Genomic DNA, 27542 nt, shown 5'->3' on the forward strand with positions numbered 1-27542 from the left:
ATCTATCTATCTATCTATCTATCTATCTATCTATCTATCTATCTATCATCTATGTCAATGTTGATGTCATCAAGCACAACAAAGGACAAAGAGACTGAATACTTTCCATTAGTCTTCATTTAGCAATTGAATGGTGAGCTCAGAGCTGGAAGAAATCTCAAAAACTCCATTCTTATTTCTGCTAGAAAAAAAAACAACCTTTAAAAAAGAGTAACACTATGATTACTTTATTTTACCTTATTCTAAATTATCTGCTACTAAATGATAAAGTCTTCTCAGTCTACCTATTCAATAAATCTATAGGTAATCTAGACTTAAGAGGATATTTATGTTATTCTGCTTTAGCTGTCAGCGCTAGCTTCTCCTAAAGAAAGAAATTTAATCCTATAATCAAATTAAAATAAATCAAAATAATAAATATTAGTTGATTTCCATTTCACTTCATAAAATATAATTTTTAAAACCAAATAAAGTGCTCAATGTGTTCTATCCTTTGACACATCAATCACATCAGGAAGCTAGTATAAAATTCATTCTGATGCAGGTAATTTGATCTCATTGAGGGTAGCTAGGTCTTCTCTTGCTATCTCCTTTTTTTCCCTCTTAGGCTTCTACTTGCCATTAATCATCTAAAAAATAATCTGAATTCAAAGATTGTTCTTTTTTAGAAGAGAAAACAAAACAAGAAAAAAAAATTGAGTAGTTTGTCTTCTCTCTACCATCTCTTACCATTGTCCCTGAGAGATGCTTTACATTATTTTAACATCCTTCTCCCTAAAAGCTTAAAAAACAAACCCATTCAATTTTTCTTGACTGTCATTAGCATTCCTTACTGAGCTCCTCTCATTCAGAACTTGAACATTCCTACCACTAATTTTAAAGGGTAATATTATGTTCTTTTCACCTTTCATTATTATCTTTTGACTCCAAATTAGGATCATAGGATCACAGATAAAGAACTGGAATGGACCCCAAAAACCATTCAGTTCATCATTATAGCTGATTTATCACCTTCTTCCATATTCTTCTTTCTTCCAGGTCATTGTATTATGTTGTTCCTGAGTTGTTTTAGCCTTGTCCAACCTTTTGTAACCCCTTTTGGGGTTTTCTTGGCAAATATATTGGAGTGGTTTGTATTTTTTTTCTCCATCTCATTTTACAGATGAAGAAACTGAGGCAAACAGAGTTAAGTGACTTGCCCAGGGTCACATAGCTAGTAGGTGTCTGAGGCCAGATTTGAACTAATGAAGATGAGTCTTCTTAACTCCAAGCCTACTACTCTATCTACTATGCCACCTAGCTACCCCTATTGTATTATAGTTTTTTGTTATCCTCTTCTGCCTGTCGTCTTTTCCTCATGTTCTCTTCCACTGCCACCTCTCCCCTGCCTTACCCAAAGAAGTACATTTTGGAGTGGTGAGGTCAGAGATGGAATAATGATCACTCCCATTTTTTTCTCCTCTTGGTTCCTATACCACTCTCCTCACTAGGATCCAGTCCCTTTTATATAAAGGTAAACCTGTGAGAGATTATTCATTGGACTAATTAATTCCTGTAATGTATATAGGAAATATTCATGCTATAGGTACGGTACTCATACTAGCTAAGTGATGGTTTTTTGCTTGTTTGGTTTAATTTTTTTTATAAATAAATAATTTGTTCTGAACTGAAGAAATGAAACAAGCATTTCCATAACATAGGATAATAGGAACAAAAAAGATTATTACATCTGAAATCCCTCAATTGTACATTTTAGTCTAAAAAAAGCAAAGAGGCAGGTATAAAGCACCTTGGGAAAATAATTGAATTGAATGCAGCCAACATGCATATAGTAGACAATATGCAAAGTATTTTGCTAGATACTGGAGATATAAAGACAAAATGGGAAATATTCCTTCCCCTCCTAGAGCTAAAATAAACTAATAATTGAGGCTTATTGCTCTGGTTTTCAGATTCTTGCTTCCTTAAGCTGAAGGTATGTTATTTCAAGGGGGTCACTAGATAACCACAGGATGATCACTAATCAAGTGGAAGTCACTGTTGTCCTATGAGACACGTTCTAACTAAAGGCCTGGAAGGTTCCAGATTCATTGTTCCATTCTGAATCATCTCTTCTTTGAAAGTCTTTTCTTTTTATTAATACATTTATTTATTTTTAGTTTTCAACATTTACTTCCACAAGATTTTGAGTTCCAAATTTTAACCCCATCTCACCCATTCCCCCACCCCAAGATGGCATCCAATCTGAATACCCCTTCCCCTAGTCTACCTTCCCCTCTATCTCTCCCCAGCTTGTCTTATCTCCTTCCACTTCTATTTTCCTATAGGGCAGGATAGATTTCTGTACCCCATTTCCTGTATTTCTTTTTTCCCAGTTGCATGTGAAAACATTTTTTAAAAACATGTGTTTTTAAAACTTTGGGTTCCAAATTTTCTCCCTTCCTCCTTCCCCAGCCACCCTCACTGAAAAGGCAAGTAACTCAATATAGGTTATACATGTGCAGTTATGCAAAACACTTCCATAGTGGACATGCTGTGAAAAACTAACTCTATCTCCCTTAATCCTATCCTGACCTCCCATTTATTCTATTCTTTCTTTTGACCCTGTCCCTTCTCAGAAGTATTTGTTTCTGATTACCCCCTTTCCCAATCTGCCCTTTTCTCTATCATCTCCCTTTTCTCTTATCCCCTTCCCCGCCTATTTTCCTGTAGGATAAGACAGATTTCCATACCCAATTGAGTGTGTATATTATTCCCTCCTTAAGTCAAATCCTATGAGAATAAGATTCACTCATTCCCTCTTGCCTTTCCCAGTTTCTCCTCCACTGTAAGAGCCTTTTCTTTTCTGTTTTTTTTTGTAAGATAATTTACCCCATTCTACCTCTACCTTTCTCCTTCTCCTAATATATTCCTCTCTCATGCTTTAATTTTATTCTCCAGATATCACTCCTTCATCTTCAACTCACCCTGTGCCCTCTATCTATCTATCTATCTATCTATCTATCTATCTATCTATCTATCTATCTATCTATCTATCTATCTACCTATCTATCTATACATATAATTTTTTCCCTCCAACTATCCTAATACTGACAAAGGTTTCATGAGTTACAAATATCATCTTTCCATGTAGGAATGTAAATAATTCAACCTTAATAAGTCTCTTATGATTTCTCTTTCCTGTTTAGCTCTTCATGTTCCACTTGAGTCTTGTATTGGAAAGTCAAATTTTCTATTCAGCTCTGGTCTTTCCATCAAGAATACTTGAAAGTCCTCTCTTTCATTGAATGACCATTTTTCCCCCTGAAGGATTATACTCAGTTTTGCTGGGTAGGTGATTCTTGGTTGTAATCCTATCTCCTTTGCCCTCTGGAATATTATATTCCATGCCCTGCGGTCCCTTAATGTAGAAGCTGCTAAATCTTGTGTTATCCTGATTGTGTTTCCACAATACTTGAATTGTTTCTTTCTGACTGCTTGTAATATTTTCTCCTTGACCTGGGAACTCTGGAATTTGGCTACAATATTCCTAGGAGTTTTCCTTTGGGGATCTCTTTCAGGAGGAGATCTGTGGATTCTTTCAATTTCTATTTTGCCCTCTGGTTCTAAAATATCAGGGCAGTTTTCCTTGATAATTTCTTGAAAGATGATGTCTAGGCTCTTCTTTTGATTATGGTTTTCAGATAGTCCAATAATTTTTAAATTCTCTCTCCTGGATCTATTTTCCAGGTCAGTTGTTTTTCCAATGAGATATTTCACATTGTTTTCTAATTTTTCATTCTTTTGGATTTGTTTTACTGTGTCTTGATTTCTCATAAAGTCACTAGCTTCCAATTGCTCTATTCTAATTTTTAAGAAAGTATTTTCTTCAGTAATCTTTTGGACTTCCTTTTCCATTTGGTCAATTTTGCTTTTTAGGGCATTTGTCTCCTCGTTGGCTTTTTGGACCTCTTTTGCCATTTGAGTTAGGCTATTTTTAAGGTGTTATTTTTTTCAGTATTTTTTTGGGTCTCCTTTAGCAAGCTGTTGACTTGTTTTTTCATGATTTTCTTGCACCACTCTCATTTCTCTTCTCAGTTTTTTCTCTACTTCTCTTACTTGATTCTCAAAATCCCTTTTGAGCTCTTCCAAGGCCTGGGACTGATTCATATATTTTTTGGAGGCTTTGAATGTAGGAGCTTTGACTTTGTTGTCTTCTTCTGGTTATATGTTTTGATCTTCTTTGTCACCAAAGTAAGATAATATAGTCTGACTCTTTTTGCATTGCTTACTCATGATCCTAGCCAATTACTTGAGTTTTAAACTCTTTGTTAAGGTAAGAGTCTACTTCCAATGTGGAGAATGCACTGTCCCAAGCTTTGGAGGTTTGTACAGCTGTTTTCAGAGGTACTTCTAGGAACCTGTAAATTTTCAGTTCTTTCAAGGTGGTATGATAAGGGGCAAGGAGTTTCCTCTCCACTGCCACAACAAGCTCCACCATGCCAGCACTCCTCCTTGCCCCAGGACTGCCCCTCAGAACTGTGACCCAGATCCAAGCACCGGCAAAGCAAGAGATTCCTGCCTCAGCTCTGGCAAAGAGATTCCTACAATTCCCCTCTGATCAGTCACTCGATTCCCCCTCAGTCTGTGGGCTAGAAGCTCAGGAAGCAGCTGCCACCCTGGGCCATACTCGGGACTTGCGGCTGAGACTTAGCTTCTCTCTCACTGAAGTCACGGACTTTTCCCACTGACCTTCTAAGTTGTCTTTGGCATTCGTGGGTTGAGACATCTAGAAACTGCCACAGCTGCCTGAGAATCAGTCCTCTGAGGCCTGCTCCAGGGTCAGTACTGCGGCCTACGCGCCCATGCCAAACTGTACTCCTCTCCCCTCCTGGCGCAATATACCTTTCTGATAAACCATTCAGGTTGTCTTGGGCTGGATTTGTTTCACTCTGTCTTTTTGTGGGTTCTGTTGCAGGTATTTGGAGGGGTTTTGGGGGAGAGCTCAAGCAAGTCACTGCTTTCACTCCGCCATCTTGGCTCTGCCCATAGGCAGGATTCCCTGAAAGTCTTTTTACCTTTAGCTCTGAATACCTTGATGTGGCATGATGCCTTGCATAATAGTTTTTCTTTCTTTTTGTTTTCCTACCATTCCTTTCCATTTTATATCACAGTCAATCAAAACACATGAAAAAAATCATCCTTTGTGTAAAGTTAATATATTTTTACATTAGCACTTTAAACATAATTCATTTATCAACTGATGTGTTAAGTGACTTGGATCTGTAGGGTGAGGAGTAAGAGTTCCATGTTCACTTGCTTTAGTGTTGGAGACGTGCCTGGAAAAGAAAAACTTTATAAAAATGTAATTAATTACACACTCCAAAGGTCACTATTAATAAAAAATGAAGGTGGAAATTATTGAGTCTATGGAGGATATCATTAGTAATGCTTTGGGGTGCTGTTACAGCCAAATATTCCAACCCACAAGCAATGCATTATATCTGGAAGGCACAGATGATTCCTTGTTCCCAGTCATGATGCAAAGACCTTCATAACTTACTGTGGCTTTGTGACTCTTGAGTGATGGGGTCTTTTTGAAAGTTATTCCATAAATTCTACATTTCACAGATGCCCATAATGTATCCTTTGGTACTTCATTTGGGTAATTCATTTTGTTCAGGGTTATAGTGACACATCTTTTATTTCATGAGTGAATTATGATTTTAGGTCAATTCTTCCAATTCCTTTCTATTACTAATCACAACAAAGTCTCATTTCAGCACGTGAATTTTTCTGAGGCAGAGTGAACCACAAGGGTATTATTAATATTCTTATCTCTTCTGGTGAAATGATCCAAAGTCGTTAATTAGGAAAAAGGAAATTGAATGAAGTAATTCACAAATAAAATCACTTTAGCTTAGCTGTGCTTTTAAAAGTAGCAATCACATTAGTGGTTTTGTTTGTTTGTTTTTATAAAATCTCATAATCCAAGCCTATATCCTTTTAGACCATAGGGTGATTTAGTTTACTATAAGGGGCAATTGTGGGGGATAAAGGATAAAGAGAAATCCTGGTCAATTTAACGAGTTCCCTATCCTAATTATGAAGTTTACATTTCTTGGACCTTTCTTTGAGGTCAGAAAGGAACATTTTCGTGCTGAATGAGGGCATGATCATTATCATATTGTTTAGAAGACACAAACAACTAACCCTTTATTAGCTTATAGTGATGGCAGCTACCTTCAATATGATTGGCTAGTTAGGACTCAGGATGGTGGACTCTAGTTAGAGGAGCTGCTATCCTTTGTGAGTCTTGAAAGAACCCCACAGGCTATTCTCTGTCCCTTATTGTTACTAAGTGACTCAGACATACAGGTCTTGTGGGAAGGAATGTTACATTTCAGCTCTCCAAAAATAAGACTGTGTTTTATTTTTTTGGGGGGGGTGGTAGTTATAGGCTATTTTACTGCTTTATGTAGTTTCTATATCAACTTATATTCCCTTCTGAGTCCTTCTAGTGCCGTAAGAATTTGGGGGGCACCTGTGAACCCTTTGTATCTTTTGCTTTTTCAGTAGGGTGAAGGAAGGCTGTTTGATACCTGATACTAACATTGTTGCCAAGAGTGTTTGCATGGCAACCAAGACACCGTTTATGCATTTCTGTGGGTAGCTAGATGCTTGCTGTACTTAAGCTATATTTGGAGAATGTCCTGGAGTAAACACAAGTTGCAGGCAAAATGAACCAAAGAGACTGACTGCCTGTCTCAGGTTAACCCCCAGGATCGGATCAAATCCATACCAGTGTACAGGGTTTTAAATTCCTCTAAGCCATAGATCATATCTTGAAGGTAGCCCCAGTCACAGCACAACAGTCAGGGTTATATGTGTCCGATAAACAAAATACCAATGGATAAGACCACAGTCTTCATGGAATGTTTCTTCCTGACCCCAAACAAAGGTTCCTCCACAGTAAACTCAGTCAAATGACTTTTTGCCTCAACATTTCCGACATTTCTCTAACAGAATACCATTTGGTGACATTAGATAATTTTTTTTTTTTGCTCTAGATCTGAGTTTTCTTTCTTTCTTCTTTTTCTTTTTGAGGCAGCTGGGACTAAATCATCTTTTCAACAGTACAAATCAGCAACACTTCTATAGCTTATAAGTTCCCTGAGACCCTGATAAGTAAAAATGATTTGATGATAGTAAGCTAGTATAGACAAGATTTGAACCAAGTTTTCCCTGACCAAAAGGTTGATCTATTCATTTTATCACGATTCATCTCAGATGAAAGCAAAGTGAATATAGCAGTCTTTAAAAGAACTAAAAGAGGACAAGTAGAGGAAGCATAAACCATGAAACTTTTATTTTTTTTTTGGCAAGGCAATTAGAATTAAAATGACTTGCCCAGGGTCACACAGCTAGTAAGGTACAAAGTGTCTGAGGCCAGATTTGAACTCAGGTGTTTCTGACTCCAGGGTCGGTGCTCTATCCACTGCACCACCTAGCTGCCCCCATGAAACATTTTTTAAAATTATTTTGCAAACTGTATTTGCTCATGTTCAAAAAATCATGAATATATTCTTTTCTTCGCTCTATATAACCCATCTACATAGGTTGCTTCTTGACCTTTGAATTAACTCATTCAGATATTCACAAAGAATATGAGTGTCAGCTATTATAGCTCATATAAATTCTTATAATCTTTACCCCAGCTCCCACTACCACTGATGAACCAGGTTCTGAAACCTTGTCTACATCTACCCCTTAGGATTCTAGAGGGACACCTGCGGAATTGAAGGTGAATCCCGCATGCCTGAAGCCCCCATTTGGATGTTTTCCCTTAATGTTATCAGTTGAGAAGCAATTTAGTCACTCAATCTTTAGTACCTTGTAGAAAAGGATATTTACTAAGATAATACAGTAAAAACAATTGGTACAAAACATCCTGCCAAAAGTCTGTGATAGGTTCCTTTAAATACATGAGAAGTCTATGGGAAAGTGAGTTCAAACTTAAAGAGCACATTTGTCAAAGTGGTAACTCACAGTTCCTGTCCTGGCTGCTAAAATGGCATGCCATTCTTGAGGTACTCGACATATTCCCTTTAGTAATGGTGTAGGTTTTGTTTTGTTTTGTTTTTGTTGTTTTTTGTTTGTTTGTTTGTTTTGTTTTTGCCAAGTTCCATTGTGGAAATTGTGTAAATGCACATCTATTCTGTCTTTGGCTCCTAATGAAGACACTGTCATCAGCTAATGTGGGAATACCCTTAAGTCGTTGATAGGATGATGAGAAGTTCAACATCTTCTAAACCCTTCAAAGCTTACAATGTCCTTCTTCAGTTGAGGGTGGAGGTTGGGGAAGGAGACCAAAGACCAAAGCCGTGCCACCTCTTCACCCCACTTTCCAGAGGGTTCCTTTTCAGGGTATTTAGGTAAAGTGCTACTCTCACTCCAATTATGGAATTCTTTAATTCTAACTAGCTCAATGTTTTTTATGCAGGATTTAGAAGGTGTAATGAAATCCTCCAGGCAGCTGAAGAAGACTTTGGGTTCTGGGTCAAAGGCTTTCAAAAACTTTTCATACTTAATCTAAAGCAGACTTAAGTTTTTCCTTTTATCTCTAAGCATCAAACTTTTGTGGAATGACCTAACCTATACCTCTAAGTACCTCCAAATCAGATTCTCTGGGAATTCAAAGGAGTAGGTGCCTACTGAATCAGAAAAGCCTGGGAGTCTGTGACTATTGTTTTTAATACATTGATAACTATATTTTAACATGATCTGTTTCCTTTGTAATCCTATATATAATGTTTTATGCATTTAAAAACATTATTTTGAGAGAGGTCTATAGGCTTCACTAGATTTCTAAAGGTTTCCATGACACACAAAAAGTTTAACACTCTCTAGTCTAAGGCCTATGATTGAAATTAATTGGTTGGGAATCTTCTCATTTCCTTCACATGGGGTGGAGTGATTTGATTAAGTAAATATCAATCAACACCTTTCTTATTATTATTCAACTGAACAGGAATCCCTTATTTTTTTTTAATTCACAGATTGATGCTTTAGTCAACATGTGACATATATACATTGTAAATGTTAAACAAAAAATAAACTCTAGTGTCTCCCCCCATCTTTTCCCTACACCATGCCAAGTAAAATGCCTCCTTAAGTTTCCCCTTCAAGTTTCATTCATCTTATCCCATCTCAGAAAGTAAGCGGTAGGAAATGAACACCCCTTTGCTCTGGGAAGAAGTATTCCAAAAGGGAGCTAACTGTGGAAGATTTTAATCCCTGTAATTCAAAACACCACAGACAGAGGCTCAGGAAAAAAGTAGAAATGTCTTGGAGAGAATCCAAACAGCAGTCTGGCACTGACGCGAATGATAAATACAAAACCCAAGAGCAAAACAGCCAGACATAGGAGAACAGATCAGTTTAGGGCCACATGTAAGCACTTAGACATTTCGAAGCACTCGATTCTTTCTTTCCTTGCTCCTTTTTATATTGTTTTCAATAATCTACACAGTCAAACTCAGTTTGGTGATTTATCCCAGAACTAAGAGAATGTCGTGAGGTTAATATTAAATGCAAGGACTACTATTTTTATGAGCTACAGAAAGAGATCATGGAATCTGAGTCTTGTATTTATTCGGGGGAAAAAATTCAGACCGGTTGTATCATTTTTGTCCTGACTGCAATCTCAACAGAGCACTACAGAAGTTACTTTTTCATTAGAGAGAAAAAGAAATAGAAGAAACTACAATGCTAAGCAGACAGATATTCAGATCAAGTGTACCTCATAGAGTCAGCAGGATAGAGGGAAAAGAATACTGTATTTGGGGAGGACTTGAGTTCAAATCTCAGCTCTGCTACTTATTAATTTTGACCTTGGGCAAATCATTTCTACTCTATTCTAATCTTCAGATTAGAATTTTATACTAGATCCTTTGCTGCATTAAATATATGACCTAATCCTCAAACAGCACGTGTCAACTCATACTCATCTAATTTATTCATCTGGCTAAGCATTAGGAATTTGTTCTATAGTTCAAAACTTAATTTCCCTCTTGAAATATTTCCAGAAGAGAGGGGAGACATTTGTATTTGAGTAAAAGATTTTTAAAGTCATTCAAATTCAAAAATCATTTACTAAGTACCAACTGTATGCAACACACTTTTTTTGAAATTACTGCTGCATTTAACTTTTAAGAGATCAACTATACTGAAAATTTCCTTGAAACACCATGAAGAAGTCTGTTTTTCTGATTCAGTAGCAACTTACTCTTTGAATACTTAGAGAATTCGATTTGGGAGTACTGAGAGGCATAGGTTAACTCATTCCACCAAAATAGTTTGATGCTTACAGATAAAATGAAAAACTAGAATTGTATCTTATTCAGATTGCTCAGAATCTTATCTTTTACATTCACCTCAAAGAGGAAAATCTCATATTCCTCTTTATTTGTTCTATTTCAGAAATCATTGGATCCTAAACCTGGAAGGGACCTTAAGAAATCTTCCTACTGTCTTTTCCAGACTCTAAGTCAGGGAAGAGGCAAGATGTCCGATATCTGAAAGAGGTAGAGAAAGGAAAGAAGATGAAGGAAGAGATAAGAAGTGAAGGAATCATAGAATCATTTATCTAAATCTTGAATAGACCTTAGAAATCATCCAATCCCCTCATATAGATGAGGAAACTGAGACTCAGAGATTACACAAATATGAAGTGTCAGAGCCAAAATTCAAACAATTACTGTTTCATGCAAAACTTCAGTGCAGATAACAGTAAAAAGTAGTTTCCTTTTTGCTTCAGAACTTTGCCAGGCATCTGCTAATTACATATCAGATGCAGCTGAGCAAGAAAGTAAGCAGCATCAGACCTTAAGAAAAGGTGAGAAAGTCCCTGGTAAAGAAAGGAAAATGTGATATATAGAAGGGCTACTTCAGGACTGCCTGATGATCGAGCTTTGGGTTCAGTGAATGGTTGCAGCAAATAATTTTGGATAGCTGTTAGTCACACAAGTTAGATTGAGAGGTTAGCATTAGGCATAACAGAAAATTGAGGCTCTCAGTTACTGCAGATATGAAAGTTATGGAGAACTTCTCAGTTACTTGCATGGAACATACAAAGTATATGTTTGAACCAAAGTGCCAACTAGTGGCTTTATGTGCATAAAATGCAATTTTGTTCTCCCTGCTATCAGGGAAGGCAAAAGAGTCAGAGAATCACTTCTCTGTTTTTCAAGGTAACAGAAAAAAAGCAGATTTCTTTAAGTAGTAGGAAGAGTACTTCAAAAGGGAAACAAAAAAGAAAAAGAACCTGAAGAGGCAAAGGGGACTCATAGCCTATGTCAAAAGATTGAAAAGTAGGATGTAATATGGAAAAGGAGGAGAAGAAAGACCACTGAAACTTTGGAGCTTTGTAATAGCTCTGAGATTTCCTATTGAAACAGAGGTAGATCTTTAGGAAGAAATAGCTTTTTCATGCTTTAAAGATTGAGGGTAAGGTGCCACCAGGAGAGGTCATCTAATACTGTTCAAAGGAAGATCATAAGATCCTAGACCTAGAGTTGGAAGGGACCTCACATGCCAGTTAGACCAATTGCTTCATTTTGCAGATGAGAGAAATGGACTACAGAGAGGTTAAGTGATATAATTAAAGGGACATAGGGAATGAACCATAAAGTTGGGATTCAAACCCAAGTCATCTACACATGTACTCAAATGCTCATATTCATCTCAGATCTCATCGATTTTGGAGTTCCCAATCCAATGACACAGATCATATGTCATCCATGTCTGTCCATCCTGTGAGAACATGGCCTGATACTTATGATCAAAGGGTCAATGGATAAAGTTATTTCTGCTTTTTGTTTTAATCTTTCAATGAGTATAGAATGATTTTTATGTATGAATGGGGTAACTTGGCTGAAAAAAAGTTTTTTAAGGTGACATTTTATTGATTGTTGATATTTTTTTATAATCAACAAATAAGCATAATGGGATTTTATATTCTCTAAATCTTTTAGATAATTGAAAGATGGAAAAGATGTAGTTTATGATTACATATTACTTGTGAAATCCTGCTTATTCCTTATTAATACTCTCATCCAAGATGCCCTTGATTCATATACAGATGGCACACAAAATGATTTTATTTAGGTGGAGAGATTAAATATGTATGTGTGTGTGTGTGTGTGTGTGTATACTGTTAGAGAGAGACAGAGAGACAGAGACAGAGAGAGAGAGAGACAGAGGGAGAGTTGTAGTTTATATTTTCTTGATCACCACATTTTTGATATTAATAAGACCAGATTTTTTTCCATATCTTTGGCATTTTCTTCTTTGTATACCTTGTATTTCAATCCCTCAATGCTATCACAATTGTGTTCTCCAGCTTAGCTATCCTTTATATACCCTTGGTCTATTCCAGATACTTTTCCTGTCTTTGTTCTCTTTAATGCCATTCCTACCTCTCCTAAAAGTGATCCCTGCTGAGGGATACTAAAATAGTTACTTATCTACTTGACGTGAAGAATAGAGAAGTATGATGTATTAGTAGAGTTTGAATCTGGGATGTAACAGTGATCCTCCTAAGGTTCCCCCAACTTGTTGACCACTACCCACTTTTGGTGATTCAAAGTATTGTTAGGTCTTTCGCTTCCAGGAGCCAAGATGGCAGAGTAAAAAGGTAGTTGCTCTCACCCTCCCCTATCAACCTCTGAAAACCCAGAAAATGTCACCCCAGAAAAAACCCTGAAATAGCTGAATCAGAAGAAAGACGGGGTGCAGCAGTGCAGTAGCCCAGGTAGCTAGAGGGATTAACGGGAAAGGCCCCTCTTACCCTGGGGGAAGGGGAGCAGTACGAAACAGGAATTGCCCATCCAGCTAGTGGAAAGACACACTTTAGCACATCAGGAGGAGATTCTAGTGCCTAGGCATCTACAGCAAATGGGTTTCCCAGTGCCTCAGCAAAAATAAGGGAAGCAGCACTACAAAGGGCCCCAGGCAGATAAGCACCGGGCAGCATTTGCCTGAAAGGAGCTGAAGAAAGCAACCTAGAGGTGCCAAAAAGTTCCAGCCTTGTTGATTCCAGCCCAACACCAGGTAAGCTGTCTGAACCCTACAGCCTCCAACTGCCAAACAGGAGGAGATCCCGAAGCCCAGGTGGTCGAGCAGGCAAACACAAACAGCTGTACCTTGGAGTGCCTCAGTGAGGGTGGGGTACCTGGTGGAAACCGGCTCAGAAAACCACCAGGTGCCTCAGCATTCTACAGCAAAGAAGTCTCCCAGTGCCTCAACAGAAATAAGGGAGGCAGCACTGCAAGGGGCCCCAGGCAGGTAAACACCTGGCAGCACTTACCTGAACGGAGCTAAAAAAAGCTAAAGGAAAGGAAAAGCAGGCAACCTAGATTTACCTGAAAGTCCCAGCCTTGCTGATTCCAGCCCAACACCAGATAAGCTGCCGGAACTCTACAGCCTCCAATTGCCAACATGAGAGGCCCCAGCACACAAAGTCAATGACCAAGACCTAGGCTCCCAACACTAGAAGCTTGGGTCAGTGCCCTCTGCTCCCCAGCAGGAGAGCTTAATCTCTTTAAAGGCCAGGGAATAAAGAAATACCATGAGTAAAAAGAAACATACGATAGACTCATATTATGAGAAGAGTGAAGATCAAGACAGAAATTCTGAAGAGGACAACACTGTCATCAAACCCACATCTGCAACATCAAAAGGGAATATGAACTGGACTGAAGCCCAAAAAGTCTTCTTAGAAGAACTCAAGAAGGATTTTAAAAGTCAAATGAAAGAGGTAGAGGAGTCCTTTAAAAGTACAATTGGCCAATTGGAAAAAAGTACACTGAAGAAAACAAGTCCCTAAAACACAATTGGACAATTGGAAAAAAAAAGTACAATGAAGAAAATAAATCCCTTAAAAATACAATTGACCCATTTGAGAAGAAAGTACAAGATCTAACAAAATAAAACAATATGTTAAAAATTAGAATTGAACAAATGGAAACTAATGACTCTATGAGAGACCAAGAATTAGCAGAAACAAAAAAAATGAAAAAAAATAGATGAAAACATAAAATACCTCATGGGTAAAACAGCTGACCTAGAAAATCGATTCAGGAAAGAAAATTTAAAAATTATAGGCCTACCTGTAAGCCATGATGAAAAAAAGAGCCTGGATAATATCCTTCAGGAAATCATAAAGGAAAACTGCCTTGAAGTCCTAGAACCTGAAGTCAAAATAACTATAGAAAGAATCCACCGCTCCCTGCCTGAAAGAGATCCCAAATTCAAAACGCCAAGGAATATAATAGCTAAATTCCAAAATGACCAATTAAAGAGAAATTACTGCAAGCAGCCAGAAAGAAACAATTTAAATATCATGGAACCACAGTCAGGATTACACAGGACCTTGCAGGCTCTACATTAAAAGACTGTAGGGCATGGAACATGATATTCCGTAAGGCAAAGGAGCTTGGAATGCAGCCAAGGATTAACTACCCAGTGAAAATGAGCATGATTTTTCAGGGAAGGAGATGGATATTCAATAAAATAGGGGACTTCCAAACGTTCCTGATAAAAAGACCAGAGCTCAACAAAAAAATTTGATCTTCAAGTACAGGATTCAAGAGAGACATAAAAAGGTAAATGGGACAGAAAGATACAATATGTTGTTAATAAGGGCAAAATGTTTACATCCCTACAAGGGAAGATGATATTTGCAACTCTTGAGAACTGTATAGTTATTATACCATGTTAAAAGAGTATACATAAAGGGGGTGGATATAAGTTGACTTTGATGTAATGATAAAAAAAAATTAATCAAGTGGGTTAAATGGATCCAAGTAAGTGGATTAGTCTGAGCTAAGAAAATGTACTGAGAAAGGAGGAGGCAGACAAGGGTAAATTACATTACAGGAAAAGACACAAAAGCCAATTAGAGCAGAGGTAAAGAAGGGAGGGGGATGAGCGTTGTTTGAACCTTACTCTCATCAGATTTGGCTCAAGAAGGGAATAACATAATGAGTTAGGTATAGAAATCTAACTTGCACTATAGGTAGTAGGAGGGGAAAGGGGAAAGAAAAGGGAGGGGGGATAGAAGGGAGGGAAGAAGCAGTAAGGGTAAAGGGGAAGAAAAGGGAAAGGGATAATAGAAGGGAGGTGGGACCTAAGGAAGCGCTGGTCAAAAGCAAAACACTAATGAGGGGGGGAAAGGAGAAAGGAGAAAGAAAAGCATAAATGGGGCAGAAAAAGGATGGAGAAAAAGACACAGACAGCAATCATAACTGTAAATGTGAATGGGATAAACTCTCCCATAAAACAGAAGCGGATAGCAGATTGGATTATAAACCATAATCCTACAATATGTTGTTTACAGGAAACACATTTGAAAAAGAGTGACACATACAAGGTAAAGATAAAAGGCTGGAGCAAAATATATTATGCTTCAGCTGAAGTAAAAAAAAGGGGGGGGGGGTAGCAGTCCTGATCTCAGATAAAGCAAAAGCAAAAATAGATCTTATCAAAAGAGATAAGGAAGGAAACTACATTCTGCTAAAAGGCACCATAGACAATGAAGTAATATCATTACTAAACATATATGCACCAAATGGTATAGCATCCAAATTCTTAGAGGAGAAGTTCAGGGAGTTACAGGAAGAAATAGACAGAAAAACTATGCTAGTGGGGGACCTCAACCTCCCCCTCTCTGAACTAGATAAATCTAACCACAAAATAAACAAGAAAGAAGTTAAGGATGTGAATAGAACATTAGAAAAGTTAGGTATGACAGACATCTGGGAAAAACTGAATGGGGATAGAAAGGAATATACTTTTTTCTTGGCAGTACATGGCACCTACACAAAAGTTGACCATGTACTAGGGCATAAAAACCTCACAATCCAATGCAGAAAGGCAGAAATAGTAAATGCATCCTTTTCAGATCATGATGCAATAAAAATTATATGTAAAAAGGGCCATGGAAAGATAGACTAAAAAATAATTGGAAACTAAATAATCTAATCCTAAAAAATGATTGGGTCAAAGAACAAATCATAGAAACAATCAATAATTTCATTCAAGAGAATGACAATAATGAGACAACATACCAAAACTTATGGGATGCAGCCAAAGCAGTTCTTAGGAGAAGTTTTATATCTCTAAATGCTTACAGAAATAAAATAGAAAAAGTTTTATATCTCTGAATGCTTACATAAATAAAATAGAAAAAGAGGAGCTCAATGAATTGAGCATACAACTAAAAAAACTAGAAAAAGAACAAATTAAAAATTCTCAATTAAACACCAAATTAAAAATATTGAAAACCAAAGGAAAAATTAATAAAATGGAAATAAAGAAAAATATTGCACTAATAAATAAAACTAAGAACTGGTTTTATGAAAAAACCAGTTTAGATAAAGGTTTAGATAAACCTTTGGTTAATCTAATTTTAAAAAAAGAAAGAAGAAAACCAAATTACTAGTATCAAGGATGAAAAGTGTGAAACTACCACCAAGGAAGAGGAAATTAAAACAGCAATTAGGAATTATTTTGCCCAACTATATGCCAACAAATTTGACAATCTTAGTGAAATGGATATATATATTTACATAAATGTAAATTGCCCAGATTAACCAAAGAGGAAGTAAAATACTTAAATAACCCCATCTCAGAAAAAGAAATTGAACAAGTCATTGATAACTCCCTAGGAAAAATTCTCCAGGGCCAGATGGATTTACATGCGAATTCTATCAAACATTAAGAACAATTAATTCCAATACTATATAAACTATTTGGTAAAATAGGTAAAGAAGGAATCTTACCAAATTCTTTTTATGATACAAATATGGTGCTGATACCTAAACCAGGAAGAGTCAAAACAGAGAAAGAAAATTATAGACCAATTTCTCTAATGAATATAGATGCAAAAATTTTAAACAAAAGATTAGCAAATAGATTACAGAAACTTATCACATGAATAATACCCTATGACCAGGTGGGATTTATACAAGGAATGCAGGGCTGGTTCAATATAAGGAAAACTATCAGCATAATCCATCACATCAACACCAAAACTAACAGAAACCACATGATCATCTCAATAGATGCAGAAAAAGCATCTATTGACAAAATAAAACACCCATTCCTATTAAAAACACTAGAGAGCACAGGTATAAATGGAGTCTGCCTTAAAATAATAAATAGCATCTATCTAAAACCTTCAGCAAGCATAATATGTAATGGGGACAAGCTAGAAGCATTTCCACTAAGATCAGGGGTGAAACAAGGATGTCCATTATCACCACTGTTATTCAACATCATACTGGAAACATTAGCTTTAGCAATAAGAGAAGAAAAAGACATTGAAGGCATTAGAATAGGCAAAGAAGAAACAAAACTATCACTCTTTGCAGATGATATGATGTTATACTTAGAGAATCCCAGAGAATCAAGTAAAAAACTACATGAAATAATAAACAACTTTAGCAAAGTTGCAGGCTATAAAATAAACCCACATAAATCATCAACATTTCTGTATATTACCAACAAAGCCCAACAGCAAGAGATAGAAAGAAAAATTCCATGTAAACTTATGGTAGACATTATAAAATATTTAGGAGTCTATGTCCCAAAACAAACCCAGGAACTCTATGAACACAACTACAGAACCCTTTCCAAGCAAGTAAAATCAGATCTAAATAACTGGAAAAACATCAGTTGCTCATGGGTAGGCTGAGCTAATATAATAAAAATGACAATTCGACCTAAGCTAATTTACTTACTCAGTGCCATACCAATCAAACTACCAACAAATTATTTTATAGAGTTAGAAAAAATAATAACAAGATTCATTTGGAAGAACAAAAGGTCCAGAATATCAAGAGAATTAATGAAAAGAAATGCAGGGGAAGGTGTCCTAGCCATTGCAGATCTTAAATTGTGTTATAAAGCAGCAATCATAAAAACTGCTTGGTACTGGCTAAGAAATAGAGTGGTGGATCAGTGGAATAGGTTAAGTATGTAAGACACAGTGGTCAATGACTATAGTAATATATTATTTGATAAACCCAAAGACCCCAGTTTCTGGGATAAGAACCCATTCTTTGAAAAAAAACTTCTGGGAAAACTGGAAAAGAGTATGGCAGAACCTAGGCATAGACCAAAATCTCACACCATATACCAAAATAAAGTCAAAATAGGTACATGATTTAGATATAAAGGCTGATACTATAAGCAAACTGAGAGAGCAAGGAATAGTTTACCTGTCACATCTATAGAGAACAGAAGAATTTATGACCAAACAGGAGATAGAGAACATTACGAAAAGCAAAATAGATAATTTGATTACATTAAATTGAAAAGTTTTTGTACAAACAAAGCCAATGCAACTAAGATTAGAAGGAAGGTAGAAAATTGGGAAAGAATTTTTACAACCAGTCTCTCTGATAAGGGCCTCATTTCTAAAATATATAGAGAATTAAGTCAAATTTATAAGAATACAAGCCATTCCCCAATTGATAAGTGGTCAAAGGATATGAACAGACAGTTCTCAGATGAAGAAATTAAAGCCATCTATGAAAAAATGCTCTAAATCACTATTGATTAGAGAAATGCAAATCAAAACAACTCTGAGGTACCATATCACACCTATCAAAATGGCCAACATGACAAAACAGGAAAATGATAAATGTTAGAGAAGATGTGGGAAAATTGGAACACTAATGCATTGTTGGTGGAGGTGTGAAATGATCCAACCATTTTGGAGAGCAAGTTGGAACTATGCCCAAAGGGCTATAAAAATGTACATACCCTTTGACACAGCAATAGCACTTCTAGGGCTATATCCCAAAGAGATCACACAAATGGGAAAAGGACCTACATGTACAAAAATATTCATAGCAGCTCTTTTTGTGGTGGCCAAGAATTGGAAATTGAGAGGATGCCCATCAATTGGGCAATGCCTGAACAAGTTGTGGTATATGAATGTGATGGAATACTATTGTGCTATAAGAAATGATGAACAGGCTGACTTCAGAAAAGCCTGGAAAGACTTGTATGGTGTGATGCTGAGTGAAGTGAGCAGAACCAAGAGAACGTTGTACACAATAACAGCCATGTTGTGTGATGACTAATATTGATAAACTTATCCCTTCCTGGCAATAAAATGATCTAAGACGTCTCCAGAGGCCTTGTAATGGAAAATGCTATCCACACCCAAAGAAAGAACTATGGAAGCCGAATTGTTATTTTTTTTTCTCTTCTGTTGAGTTTTGTTTCCTCTTTCTGATGGTTCCTCCTATTGGTTTTAATTTCTACTTACTACATCACTAATGTGAAAATGTTTAATATGAATGTAAATGTATAGGCTATATCAGATTGTGCACCGTCTTGGGGAGGATGGTGGGGAGGAAGGGGGAGAAAAATTTTAAACTCAAAAGCATATAGAAGTGATTATTGATAAATCAAAATAAACTAATAAAAAAAGAAAGAAAAAAAACAAAACAAAACAAAACAAAACCCAAAGTATTGTTAGGGACCTAGCAAACACAGCCATACTGCTTTCATTCACATAATATACTCCCTTTCATGTATTGTTCCCACCCCTTCCTTTGCAGAGACTGTAGGAATCTCTGTAGCTTGCCATTCAGATACAGAATCTAAATGACTTTTGTTTGCATAACTCTTAAATTTTGATATTGATAAATAAGGATGGGGATAATGGAAGATACTAGATGATAACCCAAGTCCACCCACTACCACACATAACTCACAGAATGTCCTTTTAATTTTTTTTCAGTATTAACAAGATAAATTTATTTCTATTTCTATTATTACATAATAAATTTATCAATCTATCAAAAGTCTTTATTTACATAAGCTACATGTAACCTTAGGCCTGTGATTGATTGATTGTATAAGGTGAATGGTTCATTTCCTGGATTAATGGAGTAAGAAAGGTGTAAGGTTTCTCATTACTTTTCTTCTGAGCCCCATTTTTGAAAAGTGGGTATCTCCAGTTTTTGCCAGTCATTCATCCCTCTTCCTAAGTTACATTGACGTAATTGAAACACATACAAATCCAAATTGATCAATCGTAACTTTTTTGATTATGCAGGCATCTCAATACTAGTTGAACGGAAAGAGAAGCAAACTTGACAGAACAGATAAGGTTCAGACTTAATATATACTCTCTCAGAGGAAGTAGAGGGGGGCCAAGCTAATCTCACCATCTGGTATCAATTCTCTCAAGTGAAAAAGTTTGACAATGAGTAAACAGGCCTCTCACATCATCCTCAGGCTAATGTGTTGGTCATGGTGGGCAAAGGTGACAATGGCAGCATTTGGTTTGATGTTAAAATATTAACTCTACTGGTTGCCTCTATATTCCCCCATAGTCTCTTTTTCTTCTCCTAACTCTTTTTCTCCCTTAAAATTCATGCCAGAATTCCCCAGCTCCATCCTTGTTCCTCTTGAGTCTTATGCTCTCCTGCTCTTTCAGGATGAGAGAAGAGAAGAATGTCTGTTACCTGGGGCCATTACAGCTCCCTAGTTCCCAGAGGTCAGATAGCAGGAAAGCCAGAATCCTCTGTGTGCCCAGAAACATTGAATTTACTGATCTGGTATATACCTAATCATATTTTTCTCAGCTTATTACTTGGAGTCCCCACCTTAACTGAATCTGCTCCTCTGATTCATCCAACTCAAACTTTTAAATCAATCCATCTTTTCTATGTTGATTTGAATGACTCAGTCCTCCTACTCCATGCACCCACAGAAATTTCTAGGTCCTCCAAGCTCTTAACACTCCCTCACACTTGTCAAAATTACTCTGGCTCTTGCCATTATCTTTCCCTTTCTCTCTACTATTCTCTTCATTGTCATTCAGACCACATTGACTAGCTCTCCATCCATATTCCTCTCTTTGAAGCTAGTTTCTTCCACCAACTCCTTTTACACCAGCCTCAAGTACCTGTCCCAACATTTCTCATATAGGTTTGGAGCATAGATGGTAGCTATGGACATCTTTTGACAGCAAACCCAAACTCTAACAATATTACTATTCTTGTTCTTCATTTTCTCAATATCTCCACAAAAGGCCATGGGAGCAAATTTAACACAGAAATCACAGAGAAGAACCTCTTCTGCACATAGGATTTTTTTGTGCTATGAGTTTCATAATGTTTATAGCATTGCTTTCCAACTAAAAGATTAATTTCTCGCATTCAATATAATGACAATGTATCTTCTTTCACAATGTTGGATGGGTTGGTTTTTGTTATTGTTGTTGTTGTTGTTTTGTTTTGTTTTTGTTGATTTTTCCCCCCTTAATTCTTTCTTTCACTGCCTGTGATCCTGGTATCCTTCCCCTTCTTGAGGCAATACTTCTCCCTCGAATTCTCCTTCTGTCAAATTTTTCTTTTCTTACTCCTACAACTGCCACTTGGCATGGTTTTTACATTTTTCATTTCTTCTTCCTGCATACTTTTTAAGAAATAATTTTAATTGATCCATTTTGTTTTTTAATGTTACAACTATTTTTAGATATATCTTCAGAACACTAACTCTTCCCTTGAAACAAAGAAAAACAATTAAGAACAAGTGATAAAATGACTTCCTCTGACAGTATATACATATACATATATATATATATATATATGTAGGTATGTAGGTATGTGTGTGTGTGCCTGTGTGAGGCATTCTATGCTCATAATCCTTTATAGTGAGCCCAGGAAGGAACATTAATTATCTTCTACAAGGTCAAAACTGGTCATTATGAACACATTAGTGTTTGTGTTCCCTTTAGCATTCTCGGTCTTTACATCATTGTACCTTGTGCCTCAGACACTCAATTGCTGTGTGACCCTGGGCTAGTCACTTAACCTCTGTCTACCTTAACTCACTAGTGAAGAAAATGTCAAACTACTCCACTATTATTGCCAAGAAAAACCCCACATGGGGTCAGAAAGAATCTGACACCACTGAATGACTGAACAGCAAAAACTCTTTGTGCATATCATTCTCCTAATTCAATTTATTTCATTCTGTAACAGTTCATGGAAGCCTTTACAAATTTATTTGAACTCTTCATATTTTTCTTTTGGAAAAGTCATATTCCATTGTTTTCATATATCACAATTTGCTTAGCTCTTCTCCAGTTAATGATTACTTACCTTCTCTCTAGTTATTGTTTGTTTGTTTTTACTACCACAAAATTGTTATTAACATTTTAATATTTATAGGGCCTTTTTATTTCTTTTTCCACCTTGGGGTATATGCACAGGACTAGGAGATCACTGGGTCAAAGAGCATGAATAATTTAGAGATTTTCTTCAATAATCCTAATTTGATTTTTAGAATGTTTGAACCAATACCCAGCTTTACCAATAGTATGGTTGAGTGTCTGTTTTTTCCCATAGCCCCTTCAAAATTGACTATATCTAAAGCAGAGCCTCAGATAGTTTATTTTATTAGGTAGGTTGTTTTTAATATACATTTTCTCGTTATTAGTGACCTGAAGGAAGCATTTGTTTGTGGTTTGGTTATGGTTTTTAATGCTTTCAAAAATTGTGGGTACTTTCTTATCCTTTAAGCTCACATATTCCAATATATTTGCTCTCAGACCTTTGCCAAAGATATTTGATAAAGATATTTTCCCTAATTTTCCTTCTTATTCATACCGCATTGTCTTCATTTATGCAAAAGCTTTAAAATTACATATCATTAAAATTACTTGTTTTCTCCTTTATAATCACCATTTTCTCCTTTATGTGTTGAATCCTCCCATATAGTTGTAAAATATATTTCCTTCTCTTCTCCTTTTAATTAAAATTATAGTACCTTATATATATTAAAGATGCATGTTCTTATTGAAGTGCATGATATAAGATAATCAATTTAATTTCTACCTAAACATTTCATAGTTTTCCTACTAGTTGTTATAGAATAGTGAATCATACTGTTAGGGAAATATCCAAAGATTCAATGATAGGTATATTAAGCTATAATATAATTAATATCTAGCAGAGTTTCACTGTACTTCCTCTCTTCTTCCCAAGGTGAATTACGTTCAAGACTTTTCACCCTTCTCTATTCTCTACCCCCAAAACAGGGATTAGTTTTTCTTAATAAGTTACCAAAATTGTATCTGGGAGATGTTTGGCCTCTGCCTCCCTTATTGTATCTTCTGTAAGGGCACAAAAATTCTGGGGAATTTGAGTCTCTTCAACTTGAAGCATTCCTCAGATCACATAAGTCGTAATAGCACCTCCTACTGACCAGATGCTTTTTGGCATTTACCAAAGCTGAAACTATGCATTACTGTATTCTTGATCATATCCTTTCTATACCATAGCAAGAAAACCCCTTTTAATTAACTGTTAAATGATCCATGAGTCCCTCATTGCAGCCTAACTTTGAATCTGAATAGAATACTGATGTCAGGCCCACCCAAATATGTTGTAAGAGATTTCTATTCTGGACATATTTAACACTGGGTTCTTTTGTCGATTTTTAAAATCTGTTTCTGCTTATAGGGGCTATCCCACTGATATACTTTACTATTTTTGATCACTACTAACTAGTTTTGATGATTGCTATTTTATATTATATTGTAAGTTTTGAAAGCTGTTACCTGCTATTTCTGCTCTTTTTTATTCCTCCTTTGAGATTCTAAACTCTTTTATCCTTTAACTGAATTTTGTATTTTTAAAAAATTCAATTAATTGTCTATCACAATTGTCAATTAATTCCATGAAGTAATGCAGTGATGATCTGATTGGCATAGCACTAAATCTGTAAATTAATTTAGGCAGCATAAACACTTTAACTTTTAACCCATGAGGAAGGACTTTCTAGGATCATACATATCACGTTATCTTGTGTCATTAATTATAAAAATAGATCACTATAAGAAAACTGACACATCTGTGCCATTTCACATACATGTTTTTAAATCTTCCTTTTAGTTTCTCTGTTAAGTGCTTTCAGGATGATCTGATTTCATTTGATCTCTCTTACACCAAGCTCCCCGAAGATTTGCTTTATCTTAATGCTTTCTGCTCTTATGTGGAAAAATACTGATTTCAACTTAATTTGCTTCAGAGTACATTTATTATTCATCTACTATGATTCAGACAAAGTGCTAGGCACTGAGGGATTCAAAAGCAAAAAAAATATATATATATATAAATAATTCTTGCCCTAAAAGAGATTACATTCTATTTCTCTTAATTTACTGTAATTACTCATCAATAATTTGTCTCACCTCTGACATATGCCACCTATGTGACACCTTTTCATGTACCAGGAAACTCTTTATGACTTTAGAAGACATTAATCTGCTTTCATAGAGGGGATCTCCCTATACTGACTAAATCTGTAATAAACACACACACACACACACACACACACACATTCTAATCTAAACAGACATTTGCCATTTGTCTTGTCTATCATGGTAATTACTAGCTGTGTGACCCTGGGCAAGTCATTTAACCTTCCATGGCAGGAAATCATCAAAGGATTCCTGTTCAGGCTCTGAATTGAGGACAATTGTCTTCCATGACACATTGCCAGAAGTAGGCTCAGCAAGCCTCTATATTATATATGCTGTAAGGACTGGACTCTCATTGTGCAGTCCCTCCATTACACCTATTTCATGGACCTGTGATTTCATTGATGCTAGCACTTTCTCCATAAAAGCAGACTGAAACCTTCAATGACTTACTAGGTTCTTTCTGGGAGTTGCTGTGGCCAAGAAAATCACCATATTACAGTCAATTTATTGGTGATCTCTGAATTTTCTGTTGCCCCTCACATGAAAGACAAGCAAGCACATTGCTATCCCTGCGTGTTTGTGTTCAGTTAAAAAAAAAAAACTTTAATCAGACCAATTTTAACAAAGATTATTCTTTATTATACTTCAGCCATTATCCTTATTTCTCCTGTCCTCCACTAAAAACTCTCCTCCTGTAATGCATAACTCTTATAGGTGAGTTTTTGTTTTATCTTGTCCAGAACCAGATCTCCAGGCCATTTGTGTCATGTCACCACACCATTCTGCCGCACGGATAATCACCCTCTTTTCCTTCCAGCTCTCGTTTATGTGTTTTCTTCTCCTAGTCAAATGTAAGGTCCTTGGGGGCAAGAACTGTTTTGCTTGTTTACATTCATTCCTTCAGTGCTTAGCACTGTGCCTGGAACATTGTAAGGACTTAAACAATATGTTATCTATTTATCTAACCATCTATATATCTATCCATCCATAAATCTATCTAAGATTCCCTAAATAACTAATAAATAGAGAGATGCAAACTAAAATAACGCTAAGGTGCCACCTCACATCAGATTCACTAAGATGACAGAAAAGGAAAATGACAAATGCAGGAGGAGATATGGGAAAATAGATATACTAATGTGTTGGTGGTGGAGCTGTGAACTACTCCAAGTATTCTGGAGAGCAATTTGAAACTATGCCCAAAAAGCTATTAAACTGTGTATACCCTTTGACCCATCTATACTATATGCCAAAGAGATTTTAAAAAAGCATCTATATGTACAAACATATTTATAGCAGCACTTTTTGTGCCAGCAAAGTATTGGAAACAGAGGGTATGACCTTAAACTGGAAAATGGTTGAACAAGTTATGGTATATGCATATGATGGAATACTATTGTACTGTAAGAAATGATGAAGGTAATGGTTTCAGTAAAATCTGGGAAGACTTATGTGAATTGATGCAAAGTGAAATAAGCAGAACCAAGAGAACAATTTGCATAGTAACAACAATTTTTTTAAATGTCAGAATCATATTTTATTTTTAATTTATTTTATTTTTCATTTATGGAATAAAATAAGCATTTCTACAACATAGTATAAGAAAAATATGAATTCACATGAAACTGCACATCTGTTATGTTAAATTTGCTATTCCTTTTAAATATATAATAAAATTAATGTGTAAATTTCTTTTTTTTCCTTTTTTTCCTTTCCTCTCCTCCCCCTACTCTAGAGGTGGTTACTGTTAGACACAAATAGGCATGTGTGTATACATATATATGTAAAATTATTCTATACATACTTCTATTTATCAGTTTTTTCTCTGGATACAAATAAAAACTTTTTCTGTATGTCCTTTATAGTTAACTTGGGTATTTATAATAGTAAAAATGACTTAATTGCTCAAAGTTGTTCTTAAAACAATGTTGCTATTACTACACGCAATGTTCTCTGGGTTCTGTTCATTTTGCTCTTCATTATTTTGCACAAGTCTTTCCATGTTTTTCTAATATCATTGAGGTCATCATTTATTATAGCACAGTAGTATTCCATCATAATCATTGTGCTGTATGATAGTGATGGAATGGCTGAACAAGTTATGGTATATGATTGTAAAAAATAATATAAAAATAGGCAACTTTTGGGGTGCCGCTAGGTGGCTCAGTGGATAGAGCACCGCCCCTGACGTCAGGATGACCAGAGTTCAAATGAGGCCTCAGACCAAACACTTGACACTTACTAGCTGTGTGACCCTGGGCAAGTCACTTAACCCTAATTGCCTAAAAAAAAAAAAGGCAACTTTGAAAGACTTGATAACTCTGATCATCATTAATAACAATCATTAGTCATGATGATTCATCATAATTCCAAAGGACTCAATGAAAAATATTATCCATCTGCAGATAGAGATCTGATGGGGTCAGAGTACAGATTTAAGCCTATTATTTTCTTTGTTCTTTTTTTTTCCAGAACTTAGCTAATGCAGAAATATTTTGCATGACTTCATTTGTGAATGGGTTTGCTTTTTTGATGGTTGGAGGAAGGGTGGTGGATAGAGAGAGTTTGAAACTGAAAATTAAATAAAATTGAATTTTTAAAAAGTAATGAATTCATATAATATTGTATAGTATAACTTTCCTATAGTATCATTAATTTATAGCACTGATTTTATAGGTGAGAACATTGAGGCTGAGAGTTAAAATGACTTGTCAGAATCACACAACTAGCAAGTAGAAAAACTAGAAATGGAACCCAAATCCTCTGATTCCAAACCCACTACCCTTTCCACCCCATGCTATTAATTCTCTAGCTGTGTTTGTATCTCATTCCAGAAGTAGACTACAAGTTACATGAAATTATTTCTTGAAATTTTGAATTTGAAAATTTGAAAATTTCGTATCTTTCTTAGTGCACAGCAAAGTAATCTGAAAGCAATAATAACTTAATGAGTCATTATAGTGGAGCAGAGTTGATCAGAATAAACCATTATTTTTGTTTGTTTGTTTTTGGCATTGTTGTAGGATTGAAACTGGTCAGGTGCATTTATTCTTGTTGAAGAACACATGCTTTGATGAAATGACACATCAATTCCTAATTGGTCCTCAGGTACACAAGACTGTCTCAAAAGTGATTGGTGAAAGGGGAAAGGACCCTCATGCACAAAAATATTAATAGCAGCTCTTTTTTGTAGTAGCAAAGAATTGGAAATTGAGGGAATGCCCATCAATTGGGGAATGGCTGAACATATGATATATGAATGTAA

This window comes from Vombatus ursinus, unplaced genomic scaffold, assembly GCF_900497805.2.
Source record: "Vombatus ursinus unplaced genomic scaffold, bare-nosed wombat genome assembly UNPS02014945.1, whole genome shotgun sequence".
NCBI lineage: Eukaryota > Metazoa > Chordata > Mammalia > Diprotodontia > Vombatidae > Vombatus > Vombatus ursinus.